At 38.7% G+C, this 23,477-nt stretch overlaps 1 pseudogene; it reads right to left on the reverse strand.

The window, feature by feature from the left end:
- Positions 1-20,665: 20,665 nt before the first annotated feature.
- On the reverse strand, positions 20,666-21,718 carry LOC137709990 (pectinesterase inhibitor 9-like; annotated as a pseudogene).
- Positions 21,719-23,477: the final 1,759 nt, after the last annotated feature.

A 23,477-nucleotide genomic window follows, 5' to 3' on the forward strand; every position in this document is an offset into this window, starting at 1 on the left:
GCACTGCCCTCAAGGTTTTAGAGTGTGGTTTTTATTGGCCGACTATATTTAGGGATGCTAGAGCCTTTTGTATGTCTTGTGATCGTTGCCAACGAATGGGTAACATAGGTACCAAGGACCAAATGCCGCAAACCCCTGTCTTTAATGTTGAAATTTTTGATGTTTGGGGCATTGATTTCATGGGCCCTTTCCCTCCATCTTATGGTTTCACTTATATCTTGCTAGCTGTTGATTATGTTTCTAAATGGGTGGAAGCAAAAGCCACCCGTACTAACGATTCTAAGGTGGTTGCAGATTTCGTGAAAACTAACATTTTTGCTAGGTTTGGAATGCCGAGAGTAATCATAAGTGATGGAGGGTCTCACTTTTGCAATCGGACCATTGAGGTGTTGCTAAGAAAGTACCATGTCAACCATAAGGTCTCGACACCTTACCATCCTCAAACAAATGGCCAAGCCGAGGTGTCTAACCGAGAAATCAAACAAATTTTGGAGAAGACCGTTGGACCAACAAGGAGGGATTGGAGCTTACGTTTAGATGATGCACTGTGGGCATATCGTACGGCGTACAAAACACCCATTGGGATGTCACCTTTTCGGCTCGTCTATGGTAAGCCATGTCATTTGCCCGTAGAGTTAGAGCACAAGGCACATTGGGCCGTGAAGACTTTCAACATGGACATAGATGCAGCGGGAGTTCATAGGAAGCTCCAATTGAATGAACTTGAGGAGATTCGGAATGAAGCCTATGAGAATGCCCGGATGTACAAAGCCAAGACCAAAGCATTCCATGATAAAATGATTCGAACCAAGACCTTCACAGTTGGGCAGAAAGTGTTACTTTTCAACTCTCGCCTACGTTTGTTTCCTGGTAAGTTGCGTTCTAAATGGATTGGCCCGTTTGTTGTTACTAACGTTTTACCTTATGGTGCAGTCCACATAAAAAGCTTAAGGAATGGCGTAGAATTCAAGGTGAACGGGCATCGGTTGAAGCCATATTACGAGCATGGTGCGGGGCAAGTGGTGGAAGACATTCCTTTCCATTCCGTGGGCTCAAATGAAGATTAAAAGAGGGTACTCGTCCGGCTGAAAGACGTAAAAGAAAGCGCTTCGTGGGAGGCAACCCATGCATCCGATTAGAGAAGAACTTGGAAACCCCTTTAAGAGACTTATTTTTATTCCTTTCTTTTTCTTTACTGCCTTTACTTTGCTTTCTTTCTCGTATTTGTTTATTTGCTTGCGCTGTTGTGACTTTCTGCTTAAAACATTGAGGACAAAGTTTGATTTAAGTGTGGGGGGGTAAACAATTTGTATTTGCATGAATTTCGTGGGATTTATTCACCTATCACTTAGAATGTTGTTTCTTGCTGTTTTAAGCGTTTTTAGAGTGTTTTATAGTGTCTTGGTATAAAACTCCGAAAATTTGATAAAAAAAAAAAAAAAAAAAAAAAAACTCTTCTCTTTGTTGCTATTTCGTTTCTGCCTTGTTAGGTTGTTTAGTTGTTATTGTTTGTTTGTTTATTAATTGTGTGAGTCTATGATTGTAACATTGAGAAAATGTTTGATTTATTGATAGGCACTGCTAAACAAAGAAAGATGGTGCTTCACGAAGGTTGTTTGCTTGAGGCCCCACTACGTGGCTTTACTCTTGAAGCGGAAGGCGTAGGAACAGAAGGCATCGGAGCGAAAGGCGTAGGAACAGAAGGCATAGGAGCAGAAGGCATCGAAGATAGAGCATTCCAGGCCTCAATACTTGGCCAAGCGCTGGATGAGCCAGGAAAAAGGTGCCTCTGGAGGAAAGACGAAAACCTTTGACGGTCACTGTGAATCCGACCTTCAGACTCTTGCAGCTCATCAAGCTTCCTCTTCATGCCCGACGAATAGTTATTTGCAAGCACATGCAAACTTCTATTCTCATACTTAAGCTGCTGGATCTCCTGCTTGAGACTTTCCACCTCTGCCATCAATGATTCCACCTGACGGGAGCGGGCAAGCAGGCGTTGGCCCATGTTGGACACAGAACTCGCACACTGAACACTAAGTGCGAGGGACTCTTGAACGGCCAGCTCATCGGACCGTCCTGACAGCAGCCTACTATCTTTTGGTGTGAGGAGGTTCCTAGCTACTATTGTAGCTGTTGTGGCGTCCTGCATCACAGAGTCTTCACCTGAAAGAGGACCGTTAGAAGAAAAAAAAGAAGGGCGCCATACATTACCTTGACGGGGCGCAACCGGATCACTGCTGAGACTCAAATCTAAGCTAAGGTTCGATGAGTTTGCCATTTTTTTCAAAAGTGTTCAAAGAGAATGGGTGGATGGAGTAAATTTTCAAAAGGGCCGGAGTCGGTTTTCAAGAATGGGAAATCTTCAGAGTGTGTTTGTTGTGGTGATCGATAGCTCAATAAAAAAGCCAAGGCGACGCGTCCACCAATTCAAAAAGCCGGAATTTCCGGCGTAATTTAGGCGACGCTTTCTCAGCTTTTCAGAAGACGTGTTCAACTTTGTCAAAAGAGTTCTTCTTTTCAGACAACACGTGGAGGCCATCATCGCAACTACACATCTTTAGCCGACAAGCGCAAAGTTCGGCGACGCTTTCTCAGCTTTTCAGAAGACGCGTGCAGCTTTGTCAGAAGGAGCCGCATCTGCACTACCACGTGTCGTTCAGAAAGCGAAGGGGCGTCGTTCAGAAATCGAAGAGGCGTGTTCAGAGATCGAAGAGGCGCCACTATTTAAAAAAAGCCGGATTTGCGGGATCAAAACGTTTGTCGACAAAGGTAAAAAGTACCACCACATGATATTATCTCTATATATGTCGACCTTCGTCTTTTATGGCAGGGCAAACCTGAAGAAAATGCCCAACTCTCCCTCACCTCTGAGGGTGCACTCCCAGCAAGGCCTTTCGAAATACTCAATTCTTTCTTCTTCCCCAAAGATGATACCAGATGCCTGGAGTGCAGATGACCCAGGAGGAAGCAGCACAACAAATACATGTGCTGATTCATTCACCGCTTCTTCAAAAGCAAAGGTATCTCATATCATCAAGGTCAAAAGCAAAAGTATCTCATATCATGCTCTTTCCCTGTCTTTTTCTTTGTCCTTGTTCTTACTTGCATGGCAAAGTAAAAGAAGCAATCAGCCGGCACTTGGAGTCAGTCTTCCGATCTGGAGCCAACTGCCTGGAATCTATTCCTGATTGCTTACCTAGCGTTGCTCTCGAGTAGTCATCTTCAACGGTTGATACACTTCCAGAGAAGGGACCACTTCTGCAAAGGGGAGCGAGTAAGGCAAGTGAAAATGATACATTGAAGCATGTGGAGACAAACATAGGCTGAGTTATCCTCCAACCCTTTTCAATACGAATTGGAAAGATTGAACAAAGAAACAGACCAAAGGGGTAAGCTCAGACCTTCGGGGAAAACCAAATGAACCATCCTGCTGCCCAGTTCAAGAAGTAGCACAAAGGAAAATCAACGATGGGCAGAAACCAGTTCAAGAGTAAGCCTGTGGAATCACAAAGATCAAAAGCCTCAATGCAATTACCAAGGAGAAGATGGAATTTACACTCTATAACCAGATTTGCGTCTCTAAACTCTTCTCTTTGTTAATTACATTATGCCATGTTTAGTATGTTTAAGTGCTTTTTGTGTATTTACTTATGCTTTGTGTGAATCTATGCTTAAAACATTGAGGACAATGTTTGATTTAAGTGTGGGGGGGGGGGGTAACTAAGTATATTTGATGCAAATTCGTTGGATTTTATCACCTATCACTTCACATGTTGTTTCTCACTGTTTTAAAACTGTTTTAGTGTGTTTTGTCTTAAAAATTCGAAAATCCCATAAAAATTTGAAATTTTTTTTTGAAAAACCCAAAAAGAGTTGTTTTAAAGTTGTTTTTGTGTGTGTGTTTGTGTCTTAGGATACCTTCCAACACAATGATAAGGATTTGGTTTGTAATTGCATGACTGTTAAAAAGAGTTATAAACATAGAGAAAAGTTTGATTTACTCTTGGTATATGCTTGGTTATGGTTATAATGTATGACTTCACATGCAATCATAAAAGAAAATTTAGTTTTTGTAACATGCCTGAAGGAAGGAACTCAAACAAATGCTACAACCCTGAGAGACTTGAGCCTATAACGTTCTTTGGAGAGTATAATCTGTGATTTCTTGTTTTCTAAAATCGTTGCATGATCTCATTATTCTTTGCTTGGTTACTACTTAGAAGGCGTTTCATCATATAGTTCCAAATGCTAGAACTCATGCCCATTTCATTCAAAGCATGTTATTGATTTGCATAACATATATCAAGATGAAGTTGTGTAGTTGCCACCATAGCCAAATAGCCTCGCTTCCCATATTTCGTATATGTTGTAAGTTTTACCCCCGTTGAGCCATGTTAACCCATGTTCTTTGTTAACCCACTTTATCTTCACCTAACCTAGAATATGACCGTCCTTACCCTTGTTCTTAAAAGATAGTGAGCATGACTTAATTGAATTCCTTTTGAGTTACATTATGAAAGAAAATAAGTGTGGGGGAGAGAATGTTTAAGTGTTTATGTTTTGAGATTAAAAAGAAAAAAAAAAAAAAAAAAAAAAAAAAAAAAAAAAAAAAGAGAGAAAAGAATAAGTGATTGAAGAAAGGTTCCAAAACACCAATTCTGGGCGTAAATTGTCTAAATTCTCCCTTTTTGTTCAAAAGTTGAGTTTTCATTCAAAAGTGAATTCTAAGTTGATTCAAATGCTTTGCTCACTATTTCTTTAAGAACCTTTGTTTTCCATATCCCTTCTTTGTTATCCACATACCCCAAGCCCCGTTACAACCCTTGACTTCTATCTTGAGTGTTATGTGTTTCAAATTGTGGAGTTTGAACTTGGTATGAGCGTATGGTGTCACTGGTTCTCGCGTCTAAGTAGTAGCATTCCATTCATGAGATCATATCTAAACTTGATTATTAACTCCAGAAATTGCGTTCTTTGTGATACTTATATGTGAGTGTTCGTTTTCATGTTACATCAATCTTCTCACATATGACTAGATTAGGGTGTGTAGTTAGAAATTCTGAGTGAAAATCGAGTGCATATCTTGTAAGGAATTGAGCAAATTCTCTAAGGCATGTTACTACATTCAAAACATGGTTTTAAATGCTTAATTGTGAACTAGTATATGGTGACTATGATTAAGAATGTACTTAAGTGTGAAGATGACTAAAATCTGTGAGAATGATGATTTTTAACTTGTCATGTGCATTGGAAATCCCTAAAGACGGTTGTTGGAAGGTTTAGGTTGTGTTTTACATGTTTAGTGTCGTTTTGTTTATTTGTTTTTATTCTGTTTTGCTCGAGGACTAGCAAAAGCTAAGTGTGGGGGTATTTGATAGGAGCATATTCATGCGACTTAAATGGCTTGTTCTCGTGCATTTACGTTATGTTTCTCTCGTTATTTTAGTCCTTTATGCTTCTTTTGTGTGTTTTCAGGTTCTAAGGGCCTAGGGAGCAAGAAAGTGCATTTTGAGGCCATTTGGAGCATTTTTGGGCATGGATTGGATAGCTTATCCATGGAGCCAAGAGGATGGACGAATTTGAAGGCCTTGTATGCACTTGAAGACACAAAACAATGGCGCTAACCCAATCACATAACACCTTGCCATGGGCTTAACACATTATGCCATACAAACCAACCTATTTTAGGCCCATTCTATGTACTTAAACCCTAGCCCTTTAAACTAGTTCATTTATCACTTAGCATATCATTCATTTATCAATTATCAAACCATTCACTTATCACTTCCATTCACTTATCACTCACCACATATCATTCATTTATCACTTAACATATCATTCATTTATCACTTATCACAACAACAACCTAAAACACATGCACATGCACCACTAATCCCTTCACTTTCATGCCATCATTTCTCACCCCCTTTGCCGTGCAATACACATCAACACATTCCAGCTTTTCTCCTTCTCTTTGCAGCCACAAGTCACATGCATTCACACATAATCATTCACCCTATCCATCTTACATTCCACAAACAATGTCACATGCAAAACAACAATCATTCACACACAAAAACAGCACCATTCACCCTTGCCGTGGCCTTCACTCACATTTCCAGCTTTCCACCTTGCATTTCCACATGCACATTCAATCATTCACTCAAGCACCCTTGTGCCATGTTTCCCCCTTTGTTCCCACCCATCACATGCATTATCATCAAACAAACAACCCTAAACCGTGAGCTCCCATTCCTTTATGCCATTTTCAGATTTCCACCCACTAACCTAGTCATCAACACATGCACTTCCACCTTTCATCAACAATGATTCATGATTCATTCACTTTGCATCCTTTAATTCAATCACATACTTTCCCATTGTGTAATACATCCACATGCATCTTTAAACAACAAACATTACAATCACATGCATCACAACCACAAAGAACCATCCTGAAAACACATTGCCGTGTATCCTCTTCATCAATTCCAGCATCTTCACATGTCTTCTAGCTTTCCCTTTCATTTCCACCACTCATTCTTCATCATTTCAGCCACCTGCATGCATTAATTATTAAACTCTTCATCATTGCATTCAGAAAATGAGCAAGAAAGCTTCTCAATGCCGTGTATCCCCTTCACCATTTCAGCACATTCCAACACCTTCACATGCAATTCCAGTTTTCACATGTTTTCCTAACTGATTTTCCATCATTAATTAGCCACTTGCATCTTAAACAAACAGCCATATACATCTCCACTCCTCCTATAAATACCCTTGCATTCCCATCATTCAATATCATCTCATTTTCATACACAACACACCACAAACACTTCCATATTCTCCCTAGCCGTGAGTCTCTCCATTTTCTGCACCATTCCCTTTCCTTTCTCCTCCATTTCTTCCATTTCCATAATCCCCCAATCCATTCAACACACAACAACATCCCTTAGTCCTTGTGCTACAACGAAGACGAAGAGAAGAGGGCCTAAACGTTCATACAATTCACGTTTGAGTTGTTGGAATGTTTACGCGTTTCTTTGATTTCACAGTTATGAGGAACTAAACCCTTTTTGGCTAGGGGTGATTTCAATACCATGTTTATTTATGTGATATGAATTGATGAATTCCGGTTATGAACTCTTGATTCGTGAATGCAATTGGCTTAACTATTTGATGATTAACTTATTTGTGTTTGTTGATTGAGGGTCGACACTTAATTAGCATGCATGAATATGTGGCTAAAGTTTAAGAAGGTTTCACATAATCGTTACTAACTTATACTTGAAAGTAGTGAAGGTCGCTTGTCACGATCGCGTTAAGTTTAATTCTTAGCATGAGTAACATGATGTCATAGTTGCAAATGCTTTGTCAATGCTTATGGTTTTCATTATTCTTAATGATCTTCGATTGTATCTCTATTATGATGACATGTAGGGAACTTTTGAGAATGTTTTGGGTTGTCGAATGATGCCATCCAATCCAATAATATAAGGAAAATCTGAGGGTTAACTAGTGATGTCACGGTTAATTTGGGGCATTGTCGTTCATAATTCAATGAAGGAATAACTGGAAATTGATTCATATGCATAAATATCTTGTGTAGAGAAAGAACCCTTAGCTAGCTTCCCATCCATTCATTTCCGTCAAATCCATATTTACAATTTGTTTTGTTTCCAAGTATTCATTTTAGTTTAAAATTCGTCCAAATCCAATTCCCCCCTATTTCGTTGAAGTCTTAGTCTTAATCTTTCTTATTTTTAGTTTTGCTTTCTTCGAGCATTAAATAGTGTTTTATATTGTGTTTTTATGTTTTTAAGTCAATTTAGAAGGTTTTAGCAAGCCCTCCTAATCCCCGGTCTAGAACGATCCCTCACTTATCCATTCTACTACAATTGTCAAACGAGGGTTTAAATTGAGTGTCAAGTAATTCTCACATCAGACACATCTCTGCTCGAAGTTATTTGAATAGTTTACGACCAGGCTATAGACAAGAAGCATTGTAATTTTACTTGGGTTGGGTTAGAAAACTGGGAAGATAACGAAGCCAGAGTCCAAGACAGGCTCTTCTTAATGGCAATAGTGAGAGCAGGATGCATTAACATAAACGAAGAAAACTAATATGCAGTAGTAACATTATCATTCAACCGAAAACAATATGCATGATTAAAGACTATTGTGAGGTATATCGTAAATATAGGAAGATGATTTACTCTTTATTTCTAACCATTGGATTAAATAAATCAAACGAAAACAATATATATGATTAAACAAACAGAAATGTGTGAGGTTAAAGAAATTGCAAAATATATAGACTACTGACAACGAAAGCATTAATGTAATTCCTAGACTAAGATAGTTAACTAGCGTAGACCTAAGATGGATCCCAACGTCCACCATAATCCTAAAAGTTTTCTTCGCCATCTTTCTCACGGCAGAATTTGCATACTAGTGGGGCATGGATTTGTCGAGAAATCATCTTTATTTAGATAGTATGACGTGTAATATTGTCAAGTACGTTGTCAGACTGGACTAATGATAGTATACATTCTTTCCTTGATATGTGATCCAAATTGATAGTATAGAAAAGTAATCATTTTCTCTGCATTGGCTTGACCTATGATACTATTGGTTGAAGGATTATTAGTTTTTATTTATGTTGTGCTTTTGGCTAAGCAGAACCGAGATTCAATTTACAACCTCATCAGAATACAAACCATACTTAAACATAATAAAATAAACAGAAATAAAGACAACAACAAATTTACGAGGTTTCGGAAAATCATGCATGCGTCCCGGGAGAGATTGCTCTTCATTATGAGAATAATAACATGTGCAAGATGCACTTGAGTTAAATCAACATAACTCAAATCCGAAACCTTTGTACAGTATTTCCCAAGAGGTCACCCTACGCTAAGAGATACCACTCTTTTCTCTCTGATTTTCTCTCCTTTGTGGTAACCTCCAGATGCTTACCAAATGCACAAATATTGCATCTAGTTACAGGCACACACCTGCAACCCATTAAACTGATGATAGGAGCATATTCATGCGACTTAAATGGCTTGTTCTCGTACATTTATGTTATGTTTCTTTAGTTATTTTAGTCCTTTATGCTTCTTTTGTGTGTTTTCAGGTTCTAAGGGCTTAAGGAGCAAAGAAGTGCATTTAGGGGCCTTTTGGAGCACTATTGGGCTAAGGATGCATAGCTTATGCTTGGAGCCAAAGTGTTGGATGAAATTGAAGGCCTTGTATGCACTTAAGGACACAAAACAATGACCCTAACCCAATTACACAACCTTGCCATGGGCTTAACCATATTTCCCTTCCCTTGCCATACAAACCACCCTATTTTAGGCCCATTCTATGTACTTAAACCCTAGCCCTTTAATCTTGCAGCCCTATTATGATTTATTCACTTCCATATTCTTCTTTAATCCACATGCATTCATCATCATTCACCCTACCTTGTGGATTCACAACTTATGATGAATGCATGTGGATTAAAGAAGAATATGGAAGTGAATAAATCATAATAGGGCTGCAAGGTTAAAGGGCTAGGGTTTAAGTACATAGAATGGGCCTAAAATAGGGTGGTTTGCATGGCAAGGGAAGGGAAATATGGTTAAGCCCATGGCAAGGTTGTGTAATTGGGTTAGGGCCATTGTTTTGTGTCCTCAAGTGCATACAAGGCCTTCAATTTCATCCAACACTTTGGCTCCAAGCATAAGTTATCAATCCTTAACCCAATAGTGCTCCAAAAGGCCCCTAAATGCACTTCTTTGCTCCTTAAGCCCTTAGAACCTGAAAACACACAAAAGAAGCTTAAAGGACTAAAATAACGAGAGAAACATAACGTAAATGCACGAGAACAAGCCATTTAAGTCGCATGAATATGCTCCTATCAAATACCCCCACACTTAGCTTTTGCTAGTCCTCGAGCAAAACAGAATAAAAACAAATAAACAAAACGACACTAAACACGTAAAACACAACCTAAACCTTCCAACAACCGTCTTTAGGGATTTCCAATGCACATGACAAGTTAAAAATCATCATTCTCACAGATTTTAGTCATCTTCACACTTAAGTACATACTTAATCATGGTCACCACATACTAGTTCACAATTAAGCATTTAAAACCATGTTTTGAATGTAGTAACATGCCTTAGAGAATTTGCTCAATTCCTTACAAGATATGCACTCAATTTTCACTCAGATTTTCTAACTACACACCCTAATCTAGTTACATGTGAGAAGATTGATGTAAACATGAAAACGAACACTCACATATATGTGTCATAAAGAGAGAAATTTCTGGAGTTAATAAGCATGTTTAGGTATGATCTCATGAATGGAATGCTACTACTTAGATGCGAGAACCAGTGACACCATATGCTCATACCAAGTTCAAACTCCACAAATTGAAACACCTAACACTCAAGATTGAAGTCACGGGTTGTAATGGGGCTTGGGGTGTGTGGATAACAGAGAAGGGATATGGAAAACAAAGGTTCTTAAAGAAATAGTGAGCAAAGCACTTGAATCAACTTAGAATTCACTTTTGAATGAAAACTCAACTTTTGAACAAAAAGGGAGAACAAGCTCTTTTTCCTTTCTTCTTTTCTTTTATGTTTTTCTTCTTCATATGTTTTTCACAAATTTTTTTTTTTATTTTTTTTTTATTTTTTTTTTCTTTTGAATCTCAAAGCATACATATAAACTTAAGAACAAACTTTTACTCCCCCACACTCATTTTTTTTTTGCATAATGTAACTCAAAAGGAATTCATTTAAGTCATGCTCACTATCTTTTAAGAACAAGGGTGTGGACTATCCTAAACTAGGCTAGGTGAGGATAATGTGGGTTAACAAAGAATAAAGGCTAAACAAAGCTCAACGGGGTTAAAACTTACAACATATACGAAATATGGGAAATAAGGCTATTTGGCTATGGTGGCAACTACACAACTTCATCTTGATATATGTTATGCAATTCAATGTCATGCTTTGAATGAAATGGATATAAGTTCTAGCATTTAGTTCTATCATGATACAATTGCATTCTAAGTAGCAACCAAGCAAGGAATAATGAGATCATGCAACAACTTTAGAAAACAAAGAATCATAGATTATAACTCTCCAAAGAAGGTAATGGCTCGAGTCTCACAGGGTTGTAGCGTTTGTTTGAGTTCCTTCCTTCAAGCATGTTACAAAAACGAATTTTTCTTTTATGATTGCATGTGAAGTCATACATTATAACCATAACCAAGCATATACCAAGAGTAAATCAAACTTTTCTCTATGTTTATAACTCTTTTTAACAGTCATGCAATTACAAACCAAATCCTTATCATTGTGTTGGAAGGTATCCTAAGAAACAAACACACAAAAACGACTCAAAACACTCTTTTTAGGTTTTTCAAAACATGTTTTTCAAATTTTTATGTGATTTTCGGAGTTATAAAACAAAACACACTAAAACACTCTAAATCAGTTTAAAAACATTTTAAAACAGCAAGGAACAACATTTGAAGTTATGGGTGATAAAATCCCACGAATTTGCATAAAATATACTTAGTTACCCCCCCCCCCCCAACACTTAAATCAAACATTGTCCTCAATGTTTTAAGCATAGATTCACACAAAACATAAGTAAACACACAAACAACACTTAAACATACTAAACATGGCATAATGTAACTAACAAAGAGAAGAGTTTAGGGACACAAATCTAGAATTGGAGTGCTTTCTCGATCTTCCTTTGTTGAATGCATGGGTTGATCTTGGTGATTCCACAGGCTTAATCTTGAACTGGTTTTCTCCACAGGCTACTCTTGACCTGGGCTGCAATATTCTTTTGTTCTCCCCCGAAGGTCTGAGTTTACTCCTCTTATCTGTTTCTTTGTTCAATCTTTCCAATTCGTATTGAAGAGGGTTAGAGGATAACTCAGCATATGCAGTTGTTGCTTGTCTCCACATGCTTCAATGTATCATTTTCACTTGCCTTACTTGCTCCCTTTTGCAGAAGTGGTCCCTTCTCTAGAAGTGTATCAACCGTTGAAGATGACTACTCGAGAGCAACGCTAGGTAAGCAACCAGGGAATAGATTCCAAGCAGTCGGTTCCAGATCAGTAAGAACAAGGACAAAGAAAAAGACAGGGAAAGAGCATGATATGAGATACTTTTGCTTTTGACCTTGATGATATGAGATACCTTTGCTTTTGAAGAAGCGGCGAATGAATCAGCACATGTATTTGTTGTGCTTATCTCCACATGATTCGATCTACCGTTTCCTCCTAGCTCTGGTATCTTCTTTGGGGAAGAAGAAAAAATTGAGTATTTCGAAAGGCTTTGCTGGGAGTGCGCCCTCAGAGGTGAGAAAGAGTTGGGCATTTTCTTCAGGTCTGCCTTGCCATAAAAGATGAAGGTCGACATATATAGGGATTTCCTAATAGCAAGTGGTGGTACTGTTCTTTTACCATTGTCGACAAAAATTTTGATCCAGCAAATCCGGCTTTTTGAAAAAGAATGCTGACTCTTCGATTTCTGAACGAACGCCTCTTTGATTTCTGGGCTAGCGCCTCTTCGATTTCTGAACGGCAAGGAGTAGTGCGGATGCGGCTCTGTCAGAGATCTTTTGACAAAGTTGCACGCATTTTCTGAAAAGCAGAGAAAGCGTCGCCGAACTTTACGCTTGTCGGCAAAAGTGTGTCGTTGCGATGATGACCTCCACGTGTTTTCAACTTTGTCAGAGATCTTTTGACAAAGTTGAACGCGTTTTCTGAAAAGCCGAGAGAGCGTCGTCGAACTTTATGCAGGAAATTCCGGCTTTTTGAATCGGTGGTCGAGTCGTCTTGGCTTTTTATAGAGCTATCGATCACCTCCAACATGCACACTTTGAAGATTGCCCATTCTTGAACATCGTCTCCGGCCCTTTTAGATTTTACTCCATCCAACCCTTCTCTTTGAACACCTTTGAAAAAAATGGCTAACCCATCTAACCTTTGCTTAGATTTGAGTCTCAGCAGCGATCCGGTTGTGCCCCGTCAAGGTAATGTATGGCGCCCTTCTTTTTTATCTTCTAATGGCCCTCTTACAGGTGAAGACTCCATGATGACGGATGCAACAACAGCTACGATAGTAGCTAGGAACCTCCTCACTCCTAAAGATAGTAGGCTGCTTTCAGGACGGTTCGATGAGTTGGCCGTTCAAGAGTCCCTCGCTCTCAGTGTTCAGTGTGCAGGCTCTGTGTCCAACATGGGCCAACGCCTACTTGCTCGCTCCCGTCAGGTTGAATCATTGATGGCAGAGGTGGAAAGTCTCAAGCAAGAGATCAAACAGCTTAAGCACGAGAATAGAAGTTTGCACGTGCTTGCCAACAATTATTCGACGGGCATGAAGAGGAAGCTTGATGAGCTGCAAGAATCTGAAGGTCGGATTCAAAGTGACCGTCAAAGGCTTGCGGCTTATCTCTAGAGGCACCTCTTTCCTGGGTCATCTAGCGTTCCACCAAGTATCGAGGCCTCGAATGGTCTATCTTCGATGCCTCCTGCTCCGATGCCTCCCGCTTTGATGCCTCCCGCTCCAATGCCTCCTAGTGGGGCTTCACGTAAACAACCTTTGTGAAGGCTCCATCATTCTGCCATTTTTTTTTTTTTTTTTTTTTTTTTTTTGTAACTTCCCGGAAATCAATGGACAGCTTTATTTTATTCAGTGTATTGGGTTGCCTCCCAAGTAGCGCTTTCTTTATCGTCTTGTAGCCGGACGATGGTATGCTCATTTAACACTTTCATAATATGGCTCAATGAATGGAAGGGGATAATGTGATACATTCTTCGTGATAAGTGTGGATCCTTTCGGCCCTCTGTCCTTATGCACATCTATGACAAAACAAGAATGACTATCGTTAGGATTCTTAATAGAGTCATAAACATTAAATTTAATTATATCACCACCAAACTCCATTGTGAGTGCTCCCTTGGCCACATCAATCTTTGTTTGAGCTGTTTTCATGAACGGACGGCCTAGCAAGAGTGGCAATGATGGAGCATGGCTCGAATCCTCCATTTCTAAGACATAAAAATCTGCAGGAAAGATGAGATGATTGACCTGCACTAAAACATCCTCAAGGACTCCCTTGGGATAAATATTAGAACGATCGGCCAATTGAATTATAACACCATCTTGTTTTAATTCACCAAGGTTCATAGATGCATAAATGGAATATGGCATGACATTAATAGAAGCACCTAAATCTAACATGCATTGTTCAAATCTAGTGTTTCCAATTGTGCATGGGATAGTAAAGCTCCCTGGATCCTTACATTTTGGAGGCAACTTTCGTTGCAAAACCGCAGATACATTTTCACTTACTTTCACAACTTCTTTGTTTGAGATTCTTTTCCTAGTTGTGCATAACTCTTTTAAAAACTTTGCATACCTGGGCACTTGCTTAATGGCATCAAGTAAAGGACTGTTTACTTGGACCTTCCTAAACATCTCCAGAATGTCTTTCTCCTGCTCCTCCTTCTTTGTTTGCATAAACCTGCTAGGAAAAGGCACGTTTGGTGGAATCACATTAGAAACAATTGAGTTTGGACCTACCTTTGCCGTGGCTTTGCCCTTGCTCTCTTCCTCTTTCAGCAACCTTTCATCCTCTTCTTGGCTTGATTTTGGTGGTTGTGAGGTGGTTCCAACTTCCTTGCCACTTCTTAAGGTGATTGCATTGGCGGTTTCGAAACCACCCTTTGGATTGACTACCGTAGTGCTTGGTAACTTACCATTTTCACGGAATTGTCCCAAAAATTTGGCCATTTGGCCCATTTGCTTCTTTAGCTCATTAACCTCCTTTGCTTGGTTCTGCATTCCCTGCACCATTGTGGTTAGTAACTGATATGTTTTATCGTCATTCATAGACGTACCTGAGTTGGTTTGGGATGATTGTGCTTGAGGAGGTGGTTGTGGTGCTATTGGCCTTGGAAAGAAACCCGGAGGTTGTTGGAATCCACTTTGTTGGGTAGGTTGTTGTGCATCTCTCCATCTGAAATTTGGGGTCTCTCCAACCTGGATTATATGTGTTAGAATATGGATCATTCCTCGGTTGGTTTTGATTCCCATAGCCTATGGCATTGGCAGATTCCCATCCTCCGTTCTCAATTAATTGAGGGCATTGATCAGATTGGTGTCCTTGAATGGAGCATACACCACAAATTGTAGCTCCTTGCGCTTTGGGGCCCTCCACAAACTGTGACAACATAGATGTAAGGTTAGCCACTTGGGATTGTAACTCAGAAATAGAACTTACCTCATTTACATGATGTGGCCGTGGGGTGTCTTTCTGCCCAACACCTTCATATTGTTGTGCATTGAGTGCTCGATTAGCAATGAGAGTTTTGGCATCCCTAGGTGTCTTGTCCACTAGAGCTCCTCCCGCGGATGCATCCAACATTTGCCGTTCAAGTGGTAGAAGACTTTCGTAAAAATATTGAAGAAGTAGCTCCTCCTTCATTTGGTGCTGTGGACATGAAGCAACAAGAGTTTTAAAACGTTCATAATAAGTTGGAAAAGATTCACCTTGGCTTTGCTGAATTCCACTAATCTTCTTGCGAAGAAGAATGACTCGTGATGTCGGAAATAACTTCTCTAAGAAGGCTCACTTCATACTCTCCCATGATGTGACAGTGCCGGGAGCCAACTCATACAACCAATCCTTGGCCTTCTCCAACAAAGAAAAAGGAAAAGCCTTCATCTTCAATATGTTGCTGTCCACGTTCACCGGTGTCATACTTGAGCATACGACTTCGAACTCCTTTAAATGCTTATTGGGGTCCTCCATTGATAACCCATGGAACTTGGGTATATGATGTAGCAAGCTGGACTTCAACTCAAATTCATCGGTCTTCTCAGGGGCTGCCCTAGGGTATTGGATGCAAAGAGGGGCTGCATTGGCCAAACCCGAGGCAGAAAGCTCTTTGATGGTTCGATTGTCCACTGCCATGGTTGGTACTTCCTTTTCAACCTCAATTTCAATTTCTTGCTCCTTTAATTCAGGTTCGGGACTAGGAGGATTAGACGCTTGTGATTTCTTTTTCCTTCTCAAATTCCTCTCGAAATCACCGTCAAAGTTGGAGATATGCTCACGAACAGGTTGTGAGCCACGGGTTATAAACTAGTATCTACACACAAGAGCAAACAAGATAAATAACCAACTTAATAGACTCGGCACAAGTAAGGAAATAAGGTGTCACACACGGCACAAAAACAAAACACACACACACGGTGCAAAAGAAAATTAAAACAAAACAGAAACTAAACAAATTAAACAAGACTCAAGACAAAGGATTAGCAAATTTGCCAATCCCCGGCAACGGTGCCAAAATTTGATGCGAGATTTATACGACACACAAATTAAACCCTATTTGTGACAATTGTAGTAATGATGTAAGTAGGGATCGTTCTAACCGGGGATTAACTAGGGGTGCTAATCTACTTTGAATTGACTCAAAAACATAAAAACTAAACGTAAAGACTCTTAACAAGACTACTATGACTCAGAACAACTTTGAAACACTCAAACTGCCTAAAACAATCAAATTGACTCAAAGAGAAACTAGAACTTGATTTGGACGAATTTAAAAGTGTTTATGACTCCATATGCTTAAAGACACAAAAATAAAAACAAATACGAATTATTACGACTCAACAGAATATGGGGGGGAATGTGTTTGGACGAGATTAAATTAAATGGATAGATTATAATTAAAACAGATTGTAAAACAAATTGTGATGAATTAATGGATGATGGAATAGCCAAGGGGTTCTTCTCCACACATGTTACACTTGCATACAAGATGATTTTCAGTTGGTTTTTCGATAAATTATGAAACTCAACACCCCGGGTTAATTAGGTCCGTTTAAATTAACCGTAAAGTTTTCCTTAAGTTAATGAATTGGATGGATTTGCGCAACGCAATTCACAACATTCTCCAAAAGTCCTTTACATGAAAAGCACAATAAAGATACAATCAAAGATCATTAAGCATTATGAAAACTATAAGTGTTGACGAGGCCTTCGTTACTATGATGAGCATGAAACTAGTGCCATGAATTCATTTAACGCGATTGTTTATAAGCAACCTCCACTACTTGTGAATATAAGTTCATAACTATTAAGTGAAACTCACTTATATTCTAGCGTCATATTCATGCATGAAAATTAAGCGTGCACTCTCAATAAACATACATAAATAAGTTATCAATCAAACGGTTAAACAAATTGAATCCACAACTTATGAAATTCCAACCAAAGGTAATCAAGTCATATTGCAAGCATAAACATGGTTTCGAATCACCCCCTAGCTAAAGGGGGTTTAGTTCCTCATACGTACAAGACAAAGAGAATTGAAATTAAACATTGAAATCAAAGAAACACCTAAACATTCCAACAACTCAAACTTGAATTGTATGAACGTTTAGGCCCTCTTCTCTTCCTTTTCGTTGCGGCACAAGGTCTAAGGATAGGTTTTGGGGGGATGAGGAGTGGTTGGAGTGGCTGCAATGAAGAGAAAATATGCAGAAAATGGAAGGGATATGCACGGCAAGAATGGGGGATTTTGTGTTGGTGTGTTGTGTGATTGTTTTGCGGTGAATGGAATGAATTGTATGAATGCATTGCATGGTTTTATAGGGAGAGAATGGATGGGAGAGCATGTGAATGGCAGCTAGGAATGATTAAAGAAAGGAATGCATGTGGAATGACAACTAGATTGGTTGGTGGAAAGCTGAAAATGCAAATGGGAATGCTGGAAATGCAAGGGATAGGCACGACAAGGGTGTGTTTGGTGTAATTATGGGTGCATGTGGCTAAAATATAGAATGGGAATGCATGTGAGTGACAACTAGGGTGAATGGCGGCTGCAATGATGAAGTGTGATGGCTAAAATTGCAAGGGAGGTGCACGGCATAGAATGTGTTTTGTGGAAATGCAAGGTAGGGTGAATGATGATGAATGCATGTGGATTAAAGAAGAATATGGAAGTGAATAAATCATAATAGGGCTGCAAGGTTAAAGGGCTAGGGTTTAAGTACATAGAATGGGCCTAAAATAGGGTGGTTTGTATGGCAAGGGAAGGGAAATATGGTTAAGCCCATGGCAAGGTTGTGTAATTGGGTTAGGGCCATTGTTTTGTGTCCTCAAGTGCATACAAGGCCTTCAATTTCATCCAACACTTTGGCTCCAAGCATAAGCTATCCATCCTTAGCCCAATAGTGCTCCAAAAGGCCCCTAAATGCACTTCTTTGCTCCTTAAGCCCTTAGAACCTGAAAACACACAAAAGAAGCATAAAGGACTAAAATAATTAAAGAAACATAACGTAAATGTACGAGAACAAGCCATTTAAGTCGCATGAATATGCTCCTATCAACTGACGCCGACAACTAAGACCAATTCGTCTTTACTTCACACGCCAAATTCAAACCCTTTGTTGTACCTAGCCTATAGAGTGCAACCCTTTTCTCCATTTGCCATTTAATGCATAGATGATAAAGCATCCACAATTGCGTGCAACCCAAAGTCAAGACCTGCCACCAACTTTGCTTGTGGCAGTCATCATGTCTTCTCTTGAATGAAGACTTCCACGCCACAACCGAAAGCAAATACATGGTCTTCAATTGTTGTCAACACATGACCCATAAGTAATCACAACAATTAAGTTTGTACAAATGAATTTGTTTTGGCATAAAAACTCTTTTTCAGCTTTCACCGTCATATTCGGGATAAAATCTACGCTACAGACACACTATTAGTTTTGTATCTAGTTCTAGTTTCAACCGTGGAAGTAATAAACTACAAGGCAAAGGAACATAAAGTAAGCCTTCTGAATCATGGCTTTCCCCTATCCTTTGAATCTAATCCTGATACTCGGATATTCCATAGATAAAAAGACCTTGCAGGAGTCAAGACCGAATGGGTTTGCTCTAGAACATACAAGTTTTCCTTTTAAAGAATAAATTGATAAGATACAAATTACGAAATTTTGACATTCAAATCCAATACTCGTTCCAGATTCTGATAACACATGCAGCAAGAAGTACGAGCTTAAATTCACCATACGCCAAATGCATCTAAGTATAACTCAACGGTACGAAGTAATAAAGTGGATTGAAGTCAGTCAGACAAGTTATCAACTATATTGTTTTTATGATCACCCAAATCTTAGAACTTCGACTTCCACAAAAGGAAACAAGATTATTACGTACATGCTAATACTTAATAGTATGCTTATTCTAATCCAATATTTTATCTGCACGAAGTTTGTTTCTGATCCGAAATGTCTCAGCCATAGCATCAACGATATCCGACCTTTAACGATTAAATTTGTAAGATGGTTTAACAATTTTTTCAAAAACTTATTATTCTTGCCAGATGCTCAAGTATTATGCCTTCTACTTTTCTACTTTCCTTTTTCTATGTTTTTCCTTCATGTAGTGGGCTGATTACTTGAAACTATGATATTGATGACACAGTACGCTCTACAAATGAATGTTTCTTATAGCTATCCATATATAGCAAGCAAAGTTTAACTTCATTCGTTCTTAGGTACTACGTCTTTTTAGTTGCTTTGTGTGAAACTATTCATACACGTTGCGACTAATACATTCAACTCCTGCAGCAAAGTGCTGGCACATTTTCTAATAAGAACTATTGTGAGGTAAATCGTAAATATAGGGAGGTGATTTACTCTCTATTTCTAGCTGTTAAATTAAATAAATTAAACGAAAACAACATGATTAAACAAACAGTGGGGCAGAGAAATAGAGGTAAATCGTAGAGCTAAGATGGATCCTGACATCTATCATAATCCTCAAAGTTTTCTTTGCCCTCTTTCTCATGGCAGAATTTACATACCAGTGGGGCATGGATTTGTCGGGAAATAGTCTTTATTTAGATAAATTGACGTGCTATATTGTTACGTACAATGTCAACCTAGACCAATGATAGTGTGCACTCTTTATTTAATATGTGGATTCAAATTCATAGTATAGAAATGTATTCATTTTCTCTGCATTGACTCGACCTATGATACTATCGGTTGAAGGGTTATTAGTTTTTATCATGTTGTGCTTTTGTCTACGCGAAACCGAGATTTCAAATTACAACATCACCAGAATATAAACCATAGTTGAACATAATAAAATAAACAAGAAATAAAGACACCGAAAAATTTACAAGTTTTGGCAAAATTCTGCCTACGTCTCCAGAGAGATATTGCTCTTCACTATAAGAATAATAACAAATTCAAGATACACTTGAGTTAAATCAACATAAATCAAAACCGAAACCCTCGTACACCACCTCATAGTATTTCACAAGAGCTCACCCAACCCCAAGATGCCACTCTTTTCTCTCTGATTTTCTCTCCTCTGTGTTTTTTAATTGAGGACGTCAAATATGTTTGGAAAAGCAAAAGGATGATCTACCATGTTTCTAAAAAAGAATGTTTTTTTATTTTTCTTTCAAAGCATAGTAATTAATTCCCATTTATGAAAACTTTAAATGATAAGTATATTCCTCACATGTTACAAAATTATAATCATTATTCCTACATTATTCTCTTTTTAATTATTATATTATATTAAATATCATATTATTTTTAGTCATTTAACAAGTGGCAATGCATTGCTAGCAACCTGAGCAACATTATTGACCCTTCTTCTAGCATTCTTTAATTCCCATCCATAAAACGACGTCACAACCCATCAAGGCAAATGCCTTCATCAGTGAATGCAGCACTAACCCATGTCTCCACATTGCTCATTTACCAGATCAAGTCCTTGCCCAAACGCCCTCCACATATGCCCTAGTTCCCCATGTTCTCTATACGCAGTCCTTGACAGCTCTCTACTCCCTAGGCTGCACTAACCCATGTCTCCACATTGCTCATTTACCACATCAAGTCCTTGCCCAAACGCCCTCCACATATGCCCTAGTTCCCCATGTTCTCTATACGCACTCCTTGACAGCTCTCTACTCCCTAGGCTTAATCTGCCTAACCCTAGTTAGCTTCGCCACGAAGGACGCGGCAGACCGCAGCCGGGCTAGGCTCACTGTCAAGGCAGTTTGAGCTAGTTGCCTTTCACTTTGCCTTATTGCACTTGTGTATGCTGCAAGGCTTTGGAGACAGAGTGCAGGGTACTGAGTGGTTCTGCACGATGCTTTGATGAAATCTGTCGAGCTTGAGAGACTGGCAACTGCGGCCCTGTCGACCGTGCCAAACATGGAAAAAACATGGAAGAGACGGACTACAAAGGAAAGGAAAGGAAAATATCGCCAAGTCTTGCGATGTCTCTAAGGATGGAGATGCACATGATTTGAATGAGTGTGAAAGTTGATATAAGAGAGAGCTCATAATGAGGCTTTTTATTTTGTTGGTTATTGAATAAAAGGACCGTTTCACAGATGTGGACATAACGACATTACCTAGAATGATGCATCTTAGTTTAAATCTTTCTTTTCGTAGTTTAGATTAGTTTAAAGTAAAAAATTATCCTTAAAAATGAAGTGGCCACAAGGCCAAAATTGGACACTCAACTCAGCCCAAAAGCTCTCCTAACTCCACATTTGCTAGAACATATATGTTTTCTCTATGCATTTGAGTTTAAATCTCCGTTCTCATAATTTGAATTAATGTAAAGTACAATATCGTCGATACAAAAAGATCACCAATTCTTTTCTGTATTAATTAATCTACATCTTATCATCTATTTTGTGGAGTTGACGTAAGCCTAACCCCTTTAATTAATTCCAAAGCACCTAATTATCTACTTATTACATTGAATTTTAATAGGTTGGGGGAAAAAGTACAATGAAAGTAAGATTTGGCCAACAAATATTAGTCCAGTGTTGAGTTACTGTTAAATGGTCCACCATAAAAACTAAATATACAACTGTTCAATAACTAGTCTAAGAGTACTAATAGTTACAAAAAGTACTTCGGGAGCGGGATTCGATACTTCAAGGCGACCAGTGGATCAATTGGCTGATCCCGTAATCCCGCACCTTCAAGGGCAGAATGGGACTTTAAGCATGAAACAGAAGGGCCAATGACCGTTACTATATGGTACTATATGGCAAGTTGCTCAAACCCTCATGCATAATTATCTCAAGTTTTACTATTATTTTTAAGTAATGCAAAAAACCCTACGCACCCACCTTCAACTAAAAGCATACACAGAAAAGCAAGGATATGTTATTTATGCAAGTCCAGAGCTCGTTGTTTTGAGACAAACCCAGAAAGATAGGGCACTAACTCAACAGAAACATGCACCAAACAGGGGCACTTATAAATTAATGAAATATTGCAGCCATTTTGGATGTTTGCATAATCTTGTAGGAAAATTCTATGGTACTTATGAACATCACACATATCAGTTTTGAGTAAGAATCTGTCAGCAAAGTGATCAATTCACTGATAGGGAAAAGAAGAAAACGTGAATGGTGATAAGATTGATGATAACATAGAATGCTGAATTCTCTACAGGATTTGATTGAACAACAAGAAAATGACGAAGAAAATTAATGAATTTGATTCCATAACCCTTGTTTACTGGAAACATATCAATAGACTACAACGTTATGCTAATCAGTCTCATCCCACCAAATATTGACTGTTATTAACATTTCATATGTACCAAATTTACTGTAACTATATTACTTATATTTGTGATGACGAAGATGAAACTATGATTTTTCGTAATAGTAGAAAGATGTAGGATGTCTCTATATGTATATCATTGCCTGCCAAAGCATGTAGTGATACAATAGTGTTCCCAATGTTTACAGTTTCCTTTTCTTTCTGAATCTAAATACATATTGCACTGTATATGGTATGGAAAAACATGGACAGATTAATGTAACTAAAAACATGTTCAAAAAACTAATCAAGCACTAAATATTTACCACCTCAGTACTACGCTGTCATGTTCTTGAGAACAGCCCCACGAGACTTTTGCATGAACTCAGCAGCTTGCTTCTGAAAGACATAAATTAACACTGATAACTTCACAGTTTAAGTCACCATACTGAATAAGATTTAGCAGTAACTTTTTATGTGCTTGTATATCTGGTTACAGATATCTTGAGCTACAGGAGTTCAAATGGCACATAATGTACCGAGGAAAACGTTGACCTCTACGAGAAGTTGGATTCGCATAAAATGAGACCACAACACGGTTACCTTCGATTAAGTTTTAGAACAGAAAATATCTTGCACTTTTACTACATATCTAAGTCCTCTCTATATGTGATCTTCAAAAGGCCAGTCCAACAGAATAGAAAGCTTTTTTTCGTAACTTTTGCGTATTAGGTTAGCGTTCGGGCAGTTTTTCTTTAATACGAGACTGAGCTTTGTGTTCCTCACTGAGCAGTGAGACGACAGATAAGGAACTAAGTTGCACCTTTTGAGTTGAT

Source organism: Pyrus communis, chromosome 12, assembly GCF_963583255.1.
Source record: "Pyrus communis chromosome 12, drPyrComm1.1, whole genome shotgun sequence".
NCBI classification, from domain to species: Eukaryota; Viridiplantae; Streptophyta; class Magnoliopsida; order Rosales; family Rosaceae; genus Pyrus; species Pyrus communis.